A 20,617-nucleotide genomic window follows, 5' to 3' on the forward strand; every position below is an offset into this window, starting at 1 on the left:
GTCTTCCCTTTCAGCGAGCGGCTCGGAAAGAGCTGACGGTGCAGGCAGCTTTGCAAAAAGCAAGTTCAGGCTCCTCCTCCGCGCCCTGGAACGAACGGGCTCCCGCAGCTTTGCCGAGAGCCCGTTTCCGCGCTCGCCTGAGCCCACGCCCCCCGCGCTCCCGCCTGCCCGCTCGACCTCCGCCCAGGGCTTCCCGGCCCGCGCCCCGGGCCCGCAGGCCGTCCTGGCCCCAGAGTCCCGAAGCTTCCTCTCCAGCCACGCTCTGCGTCCCGCTTTCCACCCAGGTCCTCCGAGAAGGCCGCAGGAACGCGCCCCAGGGAACCCTAGTGCCCAGGCCTCCAGGGACACCGCCCTGAGCCCGCAGGACCGCCGGGCACGCCTGGCGAGCTCCGGGGAGCTGGGCGTTCCTCCCGCCGGCGGTGACAACCTGGAGCAGCCGGGCGCGCGGCCCTGCGCCCCTGGCCGGCTTCCAGCGCCCGGCGGGGCCGCGCGCTGCATTCCGAGTTTTCCCCGAGGCCTGAGACCCGGCTACCGGAGGACGCCTCTACCAGATGCTCGCTTATCCAGCTTCCGCGCGGCTCGGCCTCCCGGCGGGCTTGCCCTGTGCCCCTGGCCAGGGCAAGCGGAGGAGGCGGGAAGGAGAGTTTTAGGACCGGGAGTTGGGGGAGTTTAAGAGGAAGCCCCGCAACGGTGCTTCCCCCACCCCACACCCCAAGCCAGCGCGCACTGGGTTTCACTTGGGGGTCCCGTGGGTGGCTCCCTGGAAACCAGGGGTGGATGGGGGAGAGGGAGCAGGGGAGAGGGAGGAAGGAGAAGGGTTGCGGGTTCCTTGGATCTACTTAACGCATCTTCCTGCAAGATCCCGTCCCCTCTGTCCTGGAGGGTGGCGGGCCGCTTAGTACAGCGCCCAGGAACAGTTCCATATGCCTCTTTGCCCTCGCCGCCCAGTCTCCCCAAACCAACCCAGTTTGCCCCTCGGCCGCCGCCCACTCTCTTACCCCCGTGCAGACAGAGCCAGCTCCCCGCGAGCGTCCAGGCCGCCCTCGGTCCTCACCTGTCCTTATGAAGCCGCGACACACGCGAGCGGTGCGCCCAGAGCGTCTGCGGGGCCGGGGCGCGCGAGTCACCGCCGGGGGTCCGCCGGGGCCATGCCCTTCCCGGGGCCGGGGGCGAGGCAGCGCGGCTTCCCAGTGCGGTACGGCGAGCCGGAGCCCTTTTATTCCCGTCGCCGAGAGACTTCCCCGCGTGCACGCCTCGGCCCACCCCCACTCTGCCCCACCCCGGGGAGCGGGGCGCGGGCCCCAGCCCAGGGACCCTGGCCGCGCGCTCGGCGCTCAGCCCTCCTCTCTGCTCTTCATGGCGCCGCGTCGCGAGTGGGCCCTCCTCGCCCACTCCGGTGGGAAGGCCGGCAGGGCCCTAGGGAGCGCGGTTTGGGGAAGGAGAGTTCCGGGTCCGAGATGAACTCGGGGACCCGAGGGAGGGGGGAGAAACTGGGGGCGCGGCGCGAGCTGCAGCCCAAAGGACGCACCCGGAGCGCCCTTCCCAGCAGAGCTGGAAACGGTCTCTTTCCTTTCGGGGGAAGAGGGAAGCCCAGAGTTTGCAGGGCCCCGGGCGGGATGGGGTTTGCTCCCGCGGCGCCTCGGAAGCCGTGTGCTGGCAGGAGCCGCTGCGCCGGGCCGGCATCCCCCGAGCTGCAGGCGCTGCTGCCACGTGAGCCCACGGCCACGCCCTCCCGCCCCTGCCCCGGCTCCTGGCCGCCAGCCTCCCTCCGCCTGCCAGAAGCCTCCTGCCAAAAAAAGGTGGAAGGCTCCCCTCCCATTTGGAGAGCCTGAGGGGGCTGGGCCGGGACCAGCACTTTGGGGAGCCCCGTGGTGCCCGGCTGGGGCAAGTGAGAAGCGGCCAACGGAGAGGGCGACAAACAGGCCGGAGAAGACGGCGTGACCTCGCGCAGAAGCAGAGGAGGTATTCCGGCTTCCAGGAGGAATCTGACCTGGGATAGAAGGGTCCTTGAGGAGTCAGGTGGGGGCTGTCAGCGCCGCCCACCTGGGAGGAAAGGGCAGGGCTGAGAAAGGCTGCGTAAAACCTAAGAGTGAAGGGAAAAACGGGGGAGCGGGCCTCCTGGAGGGGAACATTCCAGGTGCCCTGCCTGAGCCTGGCTCCTGGCCAGGGGCTGCTCGATATCCAGGAATGAACCTTACCATACGTCGTGTCTGATGCCCCGAGTATGGACTGGCTCCGTTTCTCCTAAGAAGTGTCCAGGAAACCCTCAGGGCTTTCATCCAAGGGGGAGGCTCCGTGTCCAGATGGCAGATTGAAGCTGCTTCCTAAGTTATAGTGTCACAACAGGACCCCCAGCATCTCTCCTCGAGAGCCAGCGTGTTGACAATATGTGTGCCAGGGACTGGCGGGTACCCCTCTATTATTCACAAGTGGGAGAGCAGTTGTCCCCAGGGTGATGGTATTAGGAAGTGATGCCTTGGGGACGGGATGAGGCTGAGATGAGGTCAAGAGTGTGGGGCCCCCCTGATGGGCTGAAGGTCCTTGTGAAACCAGGAGGAGAGACCCAGGCTCCCCCTCTCCTCTCCACCAAGCGGGGACACCCCAAGAAGGGGGCCGCCTGCACATCAGGCAGAGAGGTCTCACCAGAAGCTACATCTCAGTCTCAGACTTCCGGTCTGCAGCAGGGTGAGACATACACGCCTGCGGGGTGAGCCTCAAGTCTGGGGGAGTCTGCGTCCGCAGCCCAAGCTCAGACAATGGACTGCATCCTCACGTCCTGCTGCACGGGGTCTTTGATCTACAAAGGACAGAACACTGGTTAGGACAGAAATAGACTTCGGTTAGGGCGCCTGTCAGGGCAGGAATATGTATGTTAGGACGTCTGTTCTGAAATACATAAATCGACATGCAACTCTTGCATTTGGAGGGGATAAGCAGCGAGGTCCTGAGGCCCTGCTGTCCAGCACAGGGCACTCTAGCCAATCCCTTGGGATGGAACATGAGGGAAGATAATAGGAGACAAACAGAGGATGTAGGTATCACTCGGTCACTTCGCTGCGCAGCAGAAATGGACAGAACATTGTAAATGAACCAACCATAATTTAAAAAATTTTTTAAAGAAATAAATCTACATAGTACCTAATGGTACCATTCCTTGTGCCACAACACCTGTCGGCAGAGATGTATTTCCAGCCCTACCCACTGATGCCAATTCTCTTGAGTAGCAGATCCATTGAGGCAGAACCTCCTGGACCACAATCTAGCTAAGACAATGGACTGCAGTCTCAATTTTTTTATGAGTTTTATTTTATCCATAATGGGTGGTTTACAGTGTTCTGTCAATTTTCTACTGTACAGCAAAGAGACGCGGTCACACAGACATATATGCATTCTCTTTCTCGCATTAGCCTCCATCATGCTCCATCATCAGTGACTACACATGGTTCGCGGTGCTCAGCAGCAGGATCTCATTGCTTATCCACTCCAAAGGCAATCGTTTGCATCTATGAAGCTCAGATTCCCAGACAGATGGCATCATCCATTTTTGCTTATTGGGATCTTTAACCTACCACGGACATGTTAGGGCAGAAATACATTTGTTACTGGCCCAGTGGTACTGTCACCTGTGCAACAACACCTGTCGGCAGAGATGGCCCTGCAAGCAAGCCGACGGCACACAGGTGACATGGGGAAAAGACTTCCCTGAGATGGGTCTGGCCCTCGGCTCCCACTGTCCAGGTACACCCATTCCGAAGGAAATCCTAGCAGGCGTGTCAGGGACATCCCCAGCCTCCAACTTCTGCCCTTGATCCAACCTCCCTTCAGGAACCCAGTGATAAGGACCACTCACGGCTCCGAAGCGCCTGCAGTCCTTGACTGGCAGTGGTGGGGAGGGAACCGCCTTTGATGCTTTGCCTGCATCATGCTAAGAGCACTCCTCCCCTATCCACGCTTCTTGTGGGGAAGGTACCCCCCCGGGACAGCAGAGGCATTGGTGGTGGATCCAGGCAGCAAAAGTCTAGCCGCCCGTTCCTCCCGCCCACTCTTTCTTGGCTGCATAGCCTAGACCAGAGAAGAACATTAGCCTTTTCTGAAAGTGGCTTTTCCAGAAATAACGGGAGGCCACTGATGCCCACCCGTCAGAGGTATGGGGTCCACAGGACGGCAATCCCGTTTGCAAAGCGCAGGACGCAGGACCTGCGTTGTACCTGCAGGCGCTGCACTGGATCTATTTAACCTACTCTTCTTTCTTTTCACTCCATTCCCTCCCCATGCACCCTCTTCTCCAGTTTCACCCCCAGGCAGGACCTCTGGGGTCAGGGAGGCTGCTTCTTGCTTGAGCTGAAGTTCTGAAAGCCTCTGCCTCTTGAATGGGGGAGAAGGGGGTGGTCTCGTGGTCTGAGGGCAGCTGTGCCTGACCACGGAATGACGTGGTCCTGTGCCTAACGGGGTCCGTGAAAGGAAGGTCCGAGTCACGTGACTGCAAGCCTGGCGGCTGCCCAGCCTCCAGAATCAGAAGGCGTGCTGACCCTAAATTTTCTAGGATGACTGGAGAGGAGGAAAAGAAACCAAAGGGGGGAAAAAAAAAGTCTGCACAGGAAATGTCTCCTTGCATAGCTGGGAAATCCCAGGGGTGGAATAGTTGCTAGTGGGGGTGGATTTTATTTGCGCAGAAACAGACTTTTCGGACCATTCCCTGTTAAATTGGCCCCCACCCCCGTGTCTGTCTAGGGTAACCCTTCGAGAAGAAGACAGGTTACTGAAAAGCTCTCTGAAAGTGAGGGGGTGGGGGTTGGATTGGTTTGGTTTTGCACTGTTCTTTTACAGCAAAGTCACTGGAAGTCTCCTGTTGCATTTGCTAAAACGCTTCCAGATTTTCTTTACAGCAGATTTTTAAGTAGAACAAAAAAATAAGTCGTGCACTTCAGAGGAACTCCCCAGATCTCCCAAGCATGCTGGAGTTATTTCTGCAAAAGAGGCTGGAGCAAATCCTGCTCAGCAGAAGGCAGGGTAGCCCCCGACAGGAAAAGCAGCGCTTACAGACGTGAACTCGGGCTGACCCGTTGTGGGGGGACTCGCTGAAAGGGAGTTCTTGGCAAGTTGGGAGCTGTTTCTCCACCACTGCCCCTTCCTGAGCCAGAAGCTTCTAGAACAAAGAAAGTCACAGTTCTTTCTCTCTGGGTCTTCAAATTCCGTTTGGGAGAAAACCAACGCCCTGGGGCGGTGGGGGGTGGGGGGACAGGGAGTAAGATGATGAGACTTCAGCTCCCCGTCTCTGGACCACAGGGCGTTCAGCAGATGGGGTGAACTGCCTGCAGGCAGAGCTCCCTTCAGAGACCTCGGCTCAGAAAGCAAGACCCGTCTCCCGTTCCAAAATAAAAATAACCAACGGTTTCCGCCACAGCAGGAACACATTCAATCCAGAAAATGAGATATTCTATGACAGTGACTATTCCAAATCCTACAAAGGATCAAGACACATTTTGGTTTCTTTTGAAGAGGCATTTTTCACCTACGTTTATGCTGATTTTATGCCCTGCGGGCACGCGGTGTCTAGAAGGAGAGACCTAGTAACTTCTGAAGGACTATTTTTTAACTTTACTTTTATTAATTAGCGTGTAGCTGATGTGCAGGGTTGTGTCCATTTCTGCTGCACAGCAGTGACCCAGACACACACATCTATACACATTCTTTTTCTCATATTCTCCTTCCTTCTGCTCTGTCCCAAGAGACTGGACAGAGGTCCCTGTGCTGGACAGCAGGACCTCATGGCTTCTCCATTCTCAATGTCATAGTTTGCATCTATGAACCCCAACCTCCCCGCCCAGTCCACTGCCTCCCCCCCCGCCTCCCCCCTACAAAACAGAAACAGACTCTACGGGTCATTAAAAGCAACTTCTGATCTAAGAAGACTGGGGACACCCAGCCCTTGTCATGTGCCTACTGGCCGTTTGGATTCGTTCTTTGCAGAAATGTCTTTTCAAGTCCTTTGCCCATTTTTGAATCCAGCATTTTAAGTCAAAATCACCAGCTTTGAGGCCTCCACCATTGTTTTGTGTTTGTTATTGTTGAGTTGAAGTTTGAGGTGCCCTATGGCTATGAATCCCTTATCAAGCTAGAGGATAGGCAAATATTTTCTCCCATTGTGAGGATTGCATTTTTATCTGTTGATATTGTTTTCTCTCTCTCTCCCTCCCTCCTTTCCTTCCTTCATTTCTTTCTTTTGCTACACCCTAGGCATGTGGAAGTTCCTGGACCAGGAACTGAACCCATGCTACAGCAACAACCCTGAGCCACTGCAGTGACAATGCCAGATGCTTTACAAGAGAACTCGCAATGCTGTCTTTTTTTTTTTTTTTTTGTCTTTTTGCCTTTTCTAGGGCCACTCCCGCGGCACATGGAGGTTCCCAGGCTAGGGGTCTAATCAGAGCTATAGCCACCGGCCTACGCCAGAGCCTGACTTTACCTTCAAACGTCCTTTCCTTCAAAGTGCTTCACTGGGTCTCTCGCTGCAAATTAGGTGACGTCACTGATGTGGGAGATAGGGCGTGCATTTAACAACGGAAAGCGAGTTCTTCCTGCTGCCAGTCCTACAGACGGCACTAAGGGCACGTGACCTGGGATCTGCGGACGGGACGGGAGGTCCGTGGTCTCAACAAACCACCCATCTTCTGCCACCTGCCCTGCAAGTTATCTCAGAGGAGCTGACTTTGTTTCCTTAGCTGGATACCCTGTATCCTTAAGTGACACGCCTCCGGCAGTGATATTATATAACAGTCTTCCAGGAGAGACTAAACTTCTCATGCCTGTGAAGTGAGTCAAAAGCCAGTAACATGTTTATACAGAAACTTCCACCCTGGGGCCCACACACCTATTAAACACCTGGAAAATTACATAGAGATACTGTGTATTTTTGAAGGAATGCAGAGAACAATGTACATACTTTCCAAGGATGAAAACAAGAGTCTGGGTATAGAATCTAGGGGCCAAGTTCATTGCAAAGGAAAATGCTGTTGCAATAACGAGACTAACCTTGGAGGAGTTCCCCGTCATGGCTCAGTGGAAACAAACTCAACCAGCATCCATGAGGATGCAGGTTCGATCCCTGGCCTCGCTCAGTGGGTTAAGGATCTGGGGTTGCCATGAGCTGTGGTGTAGGTCACAGATACGGCTCAGATCCTGCGTCGCCGTGGCTGTGGTGTAGCCCGGCAGCTGCAGCTCCAATTCGACCCCTAGCCTTGGGAACCTCCATATGCTGCAGGTGTGGACATAAAAAGTGGGGAAAAAGAAAAAAAAGATAATCTTGATGGAGGAAAAAATGGAATCCAGAGAAAGTCAGATGATCTGGAAGTGGCTGGAAGACTTATATAACAAGAGGAAAAGAGGAGTTCCCATTGTGGCGTGGCAGGTTAAGAACCCGACTTAGTGTCCGTGAGGATGCGGGTTCCATCCCTGGCCTCACTCAGTGGGTTAAGGATCTGGCACTGCCATACGCCGAAGCTTGGATCCTGCGTTGCTGTGGCCAAAAAAGGCCAACAAAATAAAAACACACAAAAAGGGCTTAACTCACAATGGCTGTTTTCAGGAATGACAGGGAAAATGGTTTACTGTGCTTTGAAAGGAAATAAAATCTATTGGTTTGGCGGGGGGGGTACAGTTTCTGATTCGTTTGCAGAGCCCCGATCTCATTTTACCACCTCCTCAATGGCTAAACTCATTCCATATCATCCTTGTCAAGGGCCTGGCCGGACGGAATAAATGGAGCCCTGCCACCCCCCTCCCGTGAATGGGTGACGATGCTTTTGGAGACAAACCCAAATCCATCGCAGGCAGCCCCACATCCATCTCTTTGTAATTATCCTGGTCACAGGTATGCCTCGAGGGCACATGAAAGATACCTGTGGCATTTTATCTCCATGGCAGCCCTTTAAATATAAAAAACCAAACCAAACCAAAAAAAACCTCCCTGTGCTCTGTGTGTTTGATTTCCTTTAGCATAAAGACATGACCCTGCCTGTCCTGCTTAAAAGCCTGCTCCCCGTCTTTGCTTTTCTATATCCTTTCAAAGAAGAGCATGGTTCCCTCACGGGCACCCAGGCGGGCTCGGGTAAGGAAGAGGATTGAATCTACACGTCAGCTGATGGAGCTGAGGATCATAGGATGTCCTGGGATCCGAGCAGGTGTTTCTTATTTTTATTTTTTATCAGCGTATAGTTGAGGTATGATGTTTTGTCCATGTCTGCTGCACAGGATAGCGACCCAGGCACACATAGATATCCATTCCCTTTCTCATAGTCTCGTCCATCACCGTCTATTCCAGGAGCCTGGCTCGAGTTCCCTGTGCTGGACCACAGGACCTCATTGCCTATCCATTCTCAATGTCCTAGTTGGGCAGGCGGTTCTTAAGACGGATTCACACTAAATCAGTTGTAGGTATTTGCAGAAGGCTTTAGAGGCACGTAGTAATCGCTGCCCACCCCGTGTAGAGATGGGAAACCCTGCAGAGGATGGAGTCAGGACACCTGGCCTATTCAGCTGGAACCAACACCATCACAGTGTTACCGCTCAGTAACCGTGAGGCCAAAGCACTGCAAGGTCGAGTCTGGAACAGACAAAGACGTCTTGCAGGGCCAGGCAAGGAGACAGGTGGCTCATACCCCCACACTAAGCCCCCAAACGATCCCCAACTCCTCAAACCACAATTGCAAAGTGTTTTTGAACAGAAGAGAGGGAGGGGCGTGGTTGGTCGTTGCAAACTTCTCCCAGAAAAAATCCTGTGTTGGTGCAGCTGCCCACAGAGGACAGGTCGCATGTCTCCCCATCAATCTCCAACAAGATACATGCTACACTTCAGAGAGGAGCGAAAGCCCAGCATGTGGGGGAAGGGCTGCCCTGGGAAGTCACCACAGGGTCCTGCTCCATCAGGGTCCCTGTAAAAGGCACTCAGAGACTCAAAGCTGGAAGAAGGACTTGAGATCAGAGAAAACAGGTGGGGATCCTGGGTGGGAGGGAGGGAGGGACCGTGAGCTGAGGGATTTCAGAACAGCTTTGCAAGCTGGAGAGAAGCAGATTCTACCCCAGAGCCTGGAGAAGGAATCAGCCCTGCTCACACTCTGCAACTCTGGTGTCCAGAACAGCAAGAGGAGACGTGCGTGATTTTTAAGCCACGGAGTGAGTGGGTGGCGATGTGTTACAGGCGCCCTAGGAGTCTGATAGAGTAAATTAAGCCTGCGGATCAATGCCCAGTCCAAGGTAAAGCCCCCCCCCCACCCAACCCCTGCCGCCTCCAGCCCTTTACACCTGCTGGAAACCTCATTTTCCAAATGCCGAATGGTATATGCAGACACCAGCTCTTCAGAGGGGCTCTCCCGGTCCCCTCCTTTACAAGCTTCCCCCACTCCCTTTGGCCTGACTGACTTTTGGCAAGACTTGCGAAGACCTGAATTCGGATTTTATGGCATTGCATCCCTGGGCTCCCTCTGGAATGTGAGGTCAAGGGATTGTCAGCATTCTCAATGCATTTTCCAAGAAAGTGGAACCATCCCTATCTGCTGGGTGAAGAAATGGGCTTGCCTAGAAATGGGTACCGACTGTCTTGTAAGAAATGAGGTCGAGGAGTTCCCGCTGTGGCTCAGCGGGTGAAGGACTGGACATAGTGTCCGTTAGGTTTTGCTCCCTGGTCTTGCTCAGTAGGTTGAGGATCAGGTGTTGCCGTGAGCTGCGGTGTAGGTCACAGAGGCAGCTCGGAACCGCTGTGGCTGTGGCTGTGGTGGAGGCAGGTAGCTACAGCTCCGATTCCGCCCCTAGCCTGGAAACCTCCATATGCCGCGGGAGGTGTGGCTCTAAAAAGAAAAGGAAAAAAAAAAAAAAAAAGAAGTGATGTCTAATCACGGACTGAGAGCTCCATGGGGCTTTCTTAGGAAGAAGGCAGCAGCACATCTATTTCTGTTGGATAACCGAGCACCAGGACACCCACCAGCCACACGTGTTTCCTTGGTTCTGAGACCTTAGTCGTGGGCGGAAGCCCCCTGAAGGCGTGGTTCTCAGCCTCAGCTGCTTCCGAAAACACCCAGAGCTGGGGTGCTCCTCAGGGATTCTGACTTCGTTGGTCCCGGGTGTGGTCTGGGCTGCGGGATGCTAGATGGTCCCCAGGTGATGAGAGCATCCTGTGTACGGATGGGGGTACCCAGGGCTCAAGGTAGATATGAAATTACAGAGGGTGTCACCTTGGCTCAGGATGCCATAGGGGGGACCACAAGGGGTCGGGGAAGAAGAAACATCCTGAAAAATAACGTCAAAATACTCACATTTTCCTTCTACAGGGTAAAAAGAACTCCATTTTTAACCTGAGAGAGAGAAGAGAAAGAGAGAGAGAGAGAGAGAGAGAGAGTGTGTGTGTTTACCCCTTAAGGACTTAAGACTCACTGTACTATCAATTTCTATTTTTTTTTTTTTTTGTTTTTGTCTTTTTCAGGCCACAGCTGTGGCATATGGAGGTTCCCAGGCTACGGGTCGAATCAGACCTGTAGCCGCCGGCCTACACCAGAGCCACAGCAACGCGGGATCTGAGCTGCGTCTGCGACCTACACCCCAGCTCACCGCGACGCCGGATCCTCAACCCACAGAGCAAAGCCAGGGATCGAACCCGCAACCTCATGGTTCCTAGTCGGATTCATTTCCACTGCGCCATGATGGGAACACCTCAATTTATACTTCTGAAGTAAGAAATACATACAGTACTCTAGAGAGAGAATAGGTCACTTTCTCGTATGTGAATCCAACCTAGTTTTTAGCGGCTGTGCCTTCAGGCAGAAGGGGTTTTGGCAGAGTGTTAATTGTCTGAGGGAGCTGAAGCCCTTGTAAGTTGAAACTTACAAGGGAAAGAGTTCGTGTGTGTAGACAGCCTTAACCTATTAGCTCCCCAAGAGAAGGGTCAGTATTCTCCCCATGCCGTTCCACCCTATGGAATGTCTTGTTGTTCCTTGAATGACCAGAAGCCACCTGGAAAATCACGGAATACCCCCAAGAGCCAACAAGCCTTTGGACCCTCAGCCCAGGAAGCCAGTGTCTGAACGTGTTGATGTGCACTATTCAAAGGTAGAGACCGAACAGTGTATGAGAGAGACCACGTGGAAGGGAAAGTTGGGGTGTCCTGGCGGAGCCTCTCGCAAAGGGCCGTCACCACGGCATCAGTCCTCCTCCCGAGACGCATTAGGGGGGACGGACAGGAGATGTGGAAGAGGAATGTTGCTGCTTCTTGGGAAGCACGCTGACAAATTTCCCTAGACTGTCTCTGAATGCTCCAAGGTCAAGTCCATCTAGGAGGTGGCGGTGGACCTTTGATGGGATACAAGGGGCGTTGTTTTTAAAAATAAAATTTACTGGAGTAGAGTTGACTTAGAATGTTGGGTTGGTTTCCGGTGAACGGCCAAGTGAATCAGTTTTACATCTATTCGTGATTTTTCAGATTCTTTTCCCATATAGGGGACCACAGAACACTGGGCAGAGTTCCCTGTGCTGCACAGCAGGTCCTTGATACTCATCTATTTTATAGACAGTCGTGTACATATGTGTCAATCCCAACCCCCTAATTTATCTCTCCCCTCACATTTCTCCTTTGGTAACCATGCATTTGGTTTCAAAATCTTTGAGTCGGTGTCTGTTTTGTAAGTTCTGTTGGATCATTTTTCATTAGATTTGCACATAGAAGGGATCCATGATGTTTGTCTTTCTCTGACTGACTTCACTCAGTAGGATCATCTCTAGTTGTATCCGTGTTGCCGCCAATGGCATGAGTTCATTTCCTTTTCATGGCTGAGTAATATTCCACTGTGCATATGGACCACATCTTCTTTAGGCATTCCTCTGTTGTTGGACATGGAGGTTGTTTGTATGTCTTGGCTAATTGTGACTAGCACTGCTGTGAACTGTTGGGGGTGCATACGATCTTTTTGAATTACGATTGTCTCCACATGGATGCCCAGGAGGGGGGTTGCTGGATCCTATGGTGGTTCTATGTTCAGTGCTTTCAGGAACCTCCATCCCGCTTGACATAGGGGTTGCACCAATTTACAGTCCCACCCACAGTGTAGACAGGCACACCCTCTTAAATCCTCCTCCAACTCAAGCCAGTGCTGCTTGCCCAGGTTCCCAAGAAGCCAGCTTGGCTGGAGTCCCTCGGCCGTCTTGGGCGTCTTTCCAGCTCTTGTCACCCATCTTCAGAGGGAGGGAAGCCACCTGGGACAAGAGGAGGTGGCAAAGCACTTCTGCCATCAACTCCTGGGGGCAGGGCCTCGGGATTACAGGCTGACCTTGGAGAGATCGCAGGTCCGGTTCCAGACCCCTGCCCCAAAGTGAATCTTTTGGTTTCCCAGTGCGTAGAAGTTGTGTTCACCCCACCCCGCGGTCTGTTACGTCAGCCTGTTACATCATGTCTGAAAAAGCCCAACGTACATATTTCATTTAAAAATGCTTTATTCCTGGAGTTCCCGTTGTGGCTCAGTGATAATGACCCCAACTAGTATCCATGAGGATGCAGGTTGGATCCCTGGCCCCTGCTCAGTGGGTTAAGGATCCAGTGTTGCCACAGCTGGGATGTAGGCTGAAGACGTGGCTTGGATCTGGCATGGCTGTGGCTGGGGCAGAGGCTGGCAGCTGCAGCTCCGATTCAACCCCGAGCCTGAGAACATCAAAATGCTGCGAGTGCAGCCCTAAAAAAAAAAAAAAAAAAAAAAATGCACTCTCTGCAGAATGCGGTAAGGTGCCGTGCAGTGAGGTCTCCCTCAGAGGGTTGTGCAGGCTGCAGATGTGGAAGAACTCGTTGCAGGCGCATTCACGAAGGTGTCTTCAAATTGACCCCATTTCTGCTTCGGTTTCGCCTTCCTGCTTCCTGAACTTTCGCTCCCGGTGTTTTCTCCCCGAATGAATGGCTCGCGCCGAAGACTTGGCTTCGGTCGCCACCAGGAGTGGGTCTCTGAGGCGTGGGTCCCGACAGAGGGACGTTTCCAACGACCGGGAACAAATGGATGCCTGGGGTTCTTGGAAATGAGCCCAGCGTATTTTTCTAACATCTAGAAAATAACATCATTCCAGTTTTCAATGAATCGTGATTCGGATCTTTCTGGCAGTCTGGTTCTTAACTCGTCCCAGATGAGAGGAATGGAAAGAAAACAGACTGTGGCTGCTGCTTCAGCATCTGAGTTTTAAGCAAGAAAAATATCTGGAGTTCCTGAGGTGGCTCCATGGGTGAAGGGCCTGACCTACTGTCTGCGAGGATGCAGGTTCCATCCCTGGCACCGCTCAGTGGGTTAAGGATCTGGTGTTGCAGTGGCTGTGGGCTCGACCCCTAAACTTCCGTATGCCACAGGTGCAGCCGTGAAAAAAGAAACAAAGTTATCATTCTCTGCATGGAATAATGACTATAAGATAATGTATAGAGTAATTGTTCTATCAAAGTATTATTCTATTGATGACTTATACTATACTATATAACACAATTTATTAATAATAACAATTATTACATGGTTGTCTTTTGGTGGAAGAATTTCTCTGTTTGCCTCAAAGCTCCCTGTTAAGAGCTGTCCTAACACCCACCCAAAGTCAACCCTGGTAGCTGATGCATGTTTGCTCTCTTCTCTCATCTCTGGGTCACAAAACTAAGAGGCAGTGACAACTCATTAAACCCACAGGAAATAGAGGCTTTTCTTTGAAAGGAGAAGTGCAGACCACATATATTTTAAAAAGGCATCTCCATATGTGATATGAACGCATCCATTCTATGCTGCTTTGATCATTTTCAGCCTCGTGCCTTCTGGGTATTTTTAAAAGTATGTCCTTTGCATTGGCAAACTATTAGAGGACCAGCATTTGGAAAAGAAAAGTGACATGGGTTCAAAAGACTCAAATGTCCTTGACGCTGGCGTCTGAAGTAAACTTTGATGGCCCATAAGCCCTTTGGATCTTTAATTCAACTATATTCAAAAGGGGGAAGAAAGGGGGATTTCTAGAAAGTTTGATTGGAACCATTCTTACAGAGAGCACAGCACAGGAAAAAAAAATCTGCCATGATTTTATTATATGAAAATATACATTGCTGTGGCTGTGGCTGTGGCATAGGCTGGCAGCTACAGATCCAATTTGACCCCTACCCTGGGAACTTCCAGATGCGGTGGGTGTGCCCCTAAAAAGACCAAAAAAAAAAAAAAAGAAAATATACCGTAAGTGCAAAACATCTTCACCGAATAATGCAAAAGCTGAATATTCATTACCAGCAAACAGATTAATGGAAAGAAGAATAAACCGTGACCTGTGGCACGTCGATGCCTACAGAAAAACAATTTACTAAAGAGAAGCACCTCCTTTCATGACCTTGGCCAAGACCTTGACAATGGCAGCCGTTTAGAGCAAAGGCACATTTTCATTGTCACTATGCAGGTTGATGAAAGAAGCCAAAAGTGGCGGTCAAAAAAAAAAAAAAAAGGAATATGATCAGAGGAGACATAAATTGAATGACAGAGGTGGCAACTAGCCAGCGGTTAAGTGGCTCCGTATCTTGGAACAGAAATTCCAAAAGGAAGCCAATTTCCGAATTCAAAATTAAAAGCCATGGCCGATGCAGCATGGCTCCTGTTTTCTCGTTCTTTCTTCTTTGTGAGCTGTGCCTCGTCTCCTGGCTACTGATCATCCGGGAATTTGTGGTCGTAAATTGTTAAACGTATAATTTGTTTCTAAGAGTCCATGGGGTGCTCTGGAATGGGAAGAGATGCTTTCGGGGGGTTTAACTTTGGTTTAGAGGGGAAAAAAAATGTTGAGCTGTTGAAAGACGCTTTCTCAATATTGTTTACTTTGAAAGAGATTGAAGGTTCCTTTCTGGCTCATAATTTACCCTGCGTTAAATTAAAGGGTGGCTCACAACCCAGCAAGCGTCTATTAAAGAGATTTTCAAAAGCAAAAAAAAGGGAAAAATGCTGATGTAATATCTATAAGGCATGTGAAGAGAGAGGGGGCTGGCGTGAATGTGTCTCTTGGAGGGAGTGCCCTGGCAGGAGCTTCTTTTTTGTTTTGTTGTGTTTTGCTTTTTAGGGCCACACCTGCAGCATATGGAGATCCCCAGGCTAGGGGTCGAATGGGAGATGCAGCTGCTGGTCTACACCACAGCCACAGCAACGCAGGATCCGAGCCGTGTCTGCGACCTACACCACAGCTCATGGCAACGCCAGATTCTTAACCCACTGAGCTGGGCCAGGGATCAAACCCGCAACCTCATGGTTTGGTTCCCAGTCAGATTCGTTTCTGCTCCGCCACGATGGGAACTCCGGGAAGAGCTTCTTAAGATACTAAAGAGAAGCACCTCCTTTCATGACCTTGGCCAAAACCTTGACAATGGTTTCTGATTCAGTAGGTACCGTGTCATGTGAAATGCTTTGCAAGAAGAAACCCCCATAAGCGAAGGATCTGAGACCTCTTTCTAAACCAGAGCGTTGAGCGCTTGAGTGCGCTTATGAATCACCTGCAGATCTCGATACGATGCAGACTCTTGTTCATCCAGTCTGGAGTGGGGCTCAGATTTGGCATATCCAACCCCCCCCCCAGTGGATGCTGCTGTGAGTCGGTCAGTGGTCCACCCTTTGAATAGCAGATTCATTCAGACATAAGCTCCCAGACCAGAACCCAGGCCTGGATTTGTTCTCCAAGGCCCCAGGTCAGGTTCCTAGGCAGTCAGGGTTGCAACACTCAGACTGGCTCCACACCAGCTGGGTTTTTCCAGAAGAGGGAGCGAAGAGCTAGGGCTCTTAGGACCTCTTGGACCTGGCCGTGGGCATGTTCCCATGGCAACGGGGTGACTTCCTGGCCACCATGACCCGCTTCCCTGATTCCCAGGTGTTGGCACCTGATCCGTACCCCTCAAAGCATCCCCAGTCTGAACAGCGTGGATGGATGAAAACGCTAATCAGGGACTGAGATGCCTCAAGCGCTACAGACACAAGAGGGGAAAAAGAGTCAATGACCAGGGGATACATTCAATTCCTTCTTTGGCGGTTCTGTCCCTCGCCAGTTGGGATGGGGACATTGTCCATCCTTAATGAAAGGAGCTGGATGCAAGAGGATGGCGAGGCAGGTGGTAACGGGGTGGGTGAGGGAGAAGAAAAGAGAGGTGTATAAGTGATGACACTGGGAGAATTTGGGCAGGGTGGCCGCGGGGCTCACACCTACACAGCAGACATCTCTGCAAAGCTCTGCCCCTTCTTGGAACCAGCCATTGGCAGTCCCGGACTCACAGATCACATCATCGGAAACACACTATCACTCATGCTCGATATATTTTTTTCTTTTCTCTTTCTTCTTTTAAAATTACAGTTGGTCTGCAGAGTTGTGCCAATTTCTGCTGTACAGTAAAGTGCCCCAGTCACACAGATACATCCATTCCCTTTCTCATCGTCTCTTCCATCCTGGTCCATCCCAGGAGACGGACAGAGTTCCCTGTGCTGGACAGCAGGACCTCACGGCTGATCCATTCTCAGTGTCCGAGTTTGCATCTACTGACCCCACACTCCCTGTCCAGCCCACTGCCTCCCCCTCGGCAACCCCAAGTCTGTTTTCCACGTCTGTGAGTCTGTTTCTATTCTGTAGATAAGTTCATCTCTGCCACATGTTAGATTCCACATTGAAGTGACATCCTATGGTGTTTGTCTTTCTCTTTCTGAGTCACTTTACTTAGTATGAGACTCTCTAGTTGCATCAATATATTTTTTTCAAAAGATCTTTCTTCTTTTTTTTTTTCTGTCTTTTCTAGGGCCGCACCTGTGGCATATGGAGGTTCCCAGGCCAGGGGTTCAATCGGAGCTGTAGCCGCCAGCCTATGCCAGAGCCACAGCAACGTGGGATCTGAGCCACGTCTGTCACCTACACTACAGCTCATGGCAACGCTGGATCCTTAACCCACGGAACAAGGCCAGGGATCAAACCTGCAACCTCATGGTTCCCAGTCAGATTCGTTAACCACTGAGCCACAACGAGAACTCCTCAAAAGATCTTTCTTGAAGAGCTGCTAGAACCAGCCATGCCTGATGTCCCACTGGTACAACTACACAGGAGATCAGCCTTCCAAGTGAGTATGATTCCAGAGGCAGATAACTTCTCACGCTCAGAGTTATAGAAACGCAAACCAGCTTGGGGCAAAGAGCCAGGACCAGGGGCTTCAGCCCGCCTTCTCCATGGGCAGCAGGAAAAATGGCCAGGCTGTGCAAAACCCTGTGTTTCTAGAAAGATAATTCTTTTCCACAGCTATGAGGGCTTCCGGGGAACATCAGGAACAGATGTGCACAGATTGTCTTGTTGAGGAATTTCCCATTGAGAAATATCTTTTGGCATCTCATGGAAACCACCAGTGAAACACACCTCCAGATTCAAAATCCAGGGCGGGGGCTTGGCTAGGAATGGATTTCTCCTGTCATCTCTCCTCTCGTGGTTTATGTTGGAACAAAAACGCAAGGGTTGTCCTACCTTCCTACCCACACTAAGCTATTCTTGCTTGAATCCCCGTTGTTGTTTTTATTCCTGCCATTAGATCCGTCTGGTTGGAGGGAGATGAGATGAAAAAAGAAGGGGGGAAAATAAAGAATTTCTGGCAAAAAGTTTGTGTTTCACACAGAGAGAAAAGCCACACTTATTTATGTGTGCAAAGAACTCCAAGATCCTGATGGGAAAAGGAGAAAAAAAAAAAAAAAGAAGAAGAAACCACCCCAGATATAATGATAAGGCTGAGTTCTGAAACGCTCTGTGGTGTAGACCAGCCATGAAACCCTCAGACACAGAAGCCAAACCCTGGGTTCTGACTCCAGCTTCCACTTGGATCATGGGAGCCGTCCTGACGCCAGAGATCACGTCCGTGAAGCCTTTCGAGCATTAGGGTGTAGACAGTTTTTACCTGTTGACACCCACAGAGAATGGTAAATATTTTCCCTGTGCTGTGTCATTTAATGCCCCGCCCTGGAAAATCACGGAGTACCGCCAAGAGAGGCCAACAGGAGTGCTGACCCTCAACCAAGGAAGCTGGCGTCTGCACCTGCCGATCTACACTGTTCAAAGGCAGAGAAGGAACACTGCATGCAGTGAGGGGAAAACTGCAGATGTCCCGACCCAAGCTTTTGCATCTGTTCTTTTCCCTCCCTGGAGGTGTTAGAGAGACAGGAGATGCAGAAGCACATTGCTTCTGCACGGGGGAAGCACGCTGCAAAAGTTCTCTAGACGGTCTCTGCAGGGTGCAAGGTCCCGCCCATCTAGGATGTGTCTCGGGGCACATTCTAGGTGATAAAAGGGGTGTCTTTTGTTAAAAATAAACTTTATCAGAGGGCGCCTTCCTTCTCTTTATTTTTCACCCATTTGACAATTACCTCTTTCTTTGGCTTCTTCCATTCCAGATGTGCCATGGAACTGAGGAGACCCTGAGCTAATTTAAGGTTTGTGTGCACCCGGAGCTGGGGCCATTAGGTTGTGAAAACATCCCTGGAGAGTTAACAAAAAACTCATGCTTAAAAAAAAAAAAAAAGACTAGCAAGAGAACGCGTAGGAAATAATGACTTATTATCATCCATGACTCTTGCCAAAAATGATCTCAGTGAGCCACTCTTTAGGTAAATACTGTGTGGGAGGTTCTTGGTCCGAGGTATCAAGGCTATCTGCTGGAATTCAAACGGCTAATTCTCTGGATGGATGTCATGGTTCTTGCTGGGTAACAGAGCTAACCAGGCTTTGCGGTCAAAGACCTCGGGTCCACAGCGCCAGCCCACGCCATCTGCACGGGCAGAGACTAACTCGCTGTCTAGACAGGCAGATAATCTTCTGATTAGACCCAACCAAGGAGGCTTTGTACACTTGCCAGCTGCAAACAAACGCTGCAGACAGCATCCACCATGCTTACCTCCAGCAGACACAGCCTAATGTCAACTCGCTTCTTTGGAAACTGGGCATATTAGGGCCTGATGTGGGATCTGCCCTCCAAAATGTTCTGCCTTGGGGCTCCCACTGTGGCTCAGTAGGTTAAAAACCTGACTAGTATCCATGAGGATGTAAGTTCGATCCCTGGCCCCATTCAGAAGGTGAAGGATCCAGCGTCGCCATGAGCGTGGCATCGGTCAAAGATGTAGCTTGGATCCGGCGTGGCTTTCGCTGTGGTGTAGACCTGCAGCTGCAGCTCCAATTCGACCCCTTGCCTGGGAACTTTCATATGCCATCGGTGTGGTTCTTAAGAGAGAACAAAAAATCTTTTTAATTAAATTAAAAAATAATAAAATGCTCCACCTGAACCGTCGAGGGGGTATGTGTGTGTGTCTGTGTGTCTGTGTGTGTGTGTTGGGTCCTATTTACCAGCTCTGTTGTTCTGACCATAACAAACGCTTCTCTGTCTGCTGGCGTTAGGGGTGTTGGGCAGAAATGAAAGCACAGGCAGGGCTTGAACTTGGGGATTTCATGCTGTATTACAATGCTCTGCAAATCCAGCCCCATCCACACAGTTTTCCTCGTGTGTCCAAAGGGCTTGTGACTCTGAGTTTCAAAGGGTATCATGAAGGGCGTCATCTCTGCTGCTGAAACTCTGCGCTGTAGTCGGGCACCCTTAAGGGGGCTGGACGTTTGTTCTTCCCAAGAATGCTTTGCTGTACCGGGCTCACCGGTTACCGAGAAACGGCAGCTTTATTGCTAACGGGGCGGCGGTGGTGTTGGGGGGGACTGTTGTGCAAAATCCATGAATTCCTAAAACATGGAAGTCGCTGCCATGAACGCTTTGTGTCAAACCTCTATGAGCCTCCTTAGTGTTAAAATAAACCTTGGGCGGTCCCGTGGTGGCTGAGAATGTGAAGGCCAGGACGACTGTCTCTGCGACGATGCGGGTGGGATCCCTGGCCTCACGCCGTGGGCTAAGGACCCGGCATTTCTATGAGCTGCGGTGTAGCTCGTGGAGGCAGCTCAGATCCCATGTTGCTGTGGCTGGGTGTCGGCCAGCAGCTGTAGCTCCAGTGCGACCCCTAGCCTGGGAAACTCCATATGCAGCAGGTGCAGCCCTAGAAGGGGCAGGGGAGGAGTTGAGCTTAGCTGGAGGCAAAGGTCTTTTCTGAGCGGTCAGACTGGAGGATTAGCCAGGAGGATGGGAGAAGAGAACCCGGGCGCAGAAAGGACAGAGGGACCGAGGAGGCAGAGGAGATGCGAGTGGACGAGGGAAGGCGGGAAGGAACCCTGAGGCTCTGACCCCAGCCTTCCTGCAGTCGGACAGGCTTCTCGAGGTTTTCAGCCCATCCCTGCAGCTTCTGCATTTCTCCCATCCATGTGATACCCACCCTGTGGGAGGCCAGTTTCCTCTCCAGAAATCTGCTCCCCTGGGCAGCCGCCCGGTCCTGCCCTGCAACACACCCTGCGGCCACAGTCAGTGTCGCCTCCCTGTTGGGACCTTCCCGGGAAAAAGATGCCAGCACCTCCTCCTTGGGAACGCCCTGGCTGGGGGTGGACGCCACACCTTGCCATCCCATCTCTGGACCAAGCCGTCTGTCTCTCTTCCTCCCCAAGACGACCTAGCTGCTGACCCCACGCCGACCGCGGAGGAGGGCAGCTCGAAGCATCTGGATCA

The 20,617-nt window shown here is 51.9% G+C and overlaps 1 protein-coding gene across 4 annotated transcripts in view; it reads right to left on the reverse strand.

Annotated features, from left to right (window-relative positions):
• The window catches only part of LOC100519997 (matrix-remodeling-associated protein 5), a 33,273-nt gene extending 28,901 nt beyond the window's left edge, over positions 1–4,372 (reverse strand). The window contains exons 1-2 of one of the 4 annotated variants that reach the window (XM_085007030.1): positions 4,309–4,372; positions 2,199–2,797 (exon numbers count right to left, since the gene is read on the reverse strand). The gene's annotated coding sequence lies outside the window, so the exon portion shown is untranslated. Of the gene's footprint in view, positions 1–177; positions 430–998; positions 1,651–2,198; positions 2,798–4,308 lie in introns of those variants that run through there. The other 3 variants (XM_085007029.1, XM_013991051.3, XM_085007031.1) reach the window with 3 other exon arrangements.
• Positions 4,373–20,617: the final 16,245 nt, after the last annotated feature.

Source organism: Sus scrofa, chromosome X (genome assembly GCF_054392235.1).
Source record: "Sus scrofa isolate SSC_HxYL_T2T_F1_AM1 chromosome X, Sscrofa_HxYL_maternal_Yorkshire_Landrace_v2.0, whole genome shotgun sequence".
NCBI classification, from domain to species: domain Eukaryota; kingdom Metazoa; phylum Chordata; class Mammalia; order Artiodactyla; family Suidae; genus Sus; species Sus scrofa.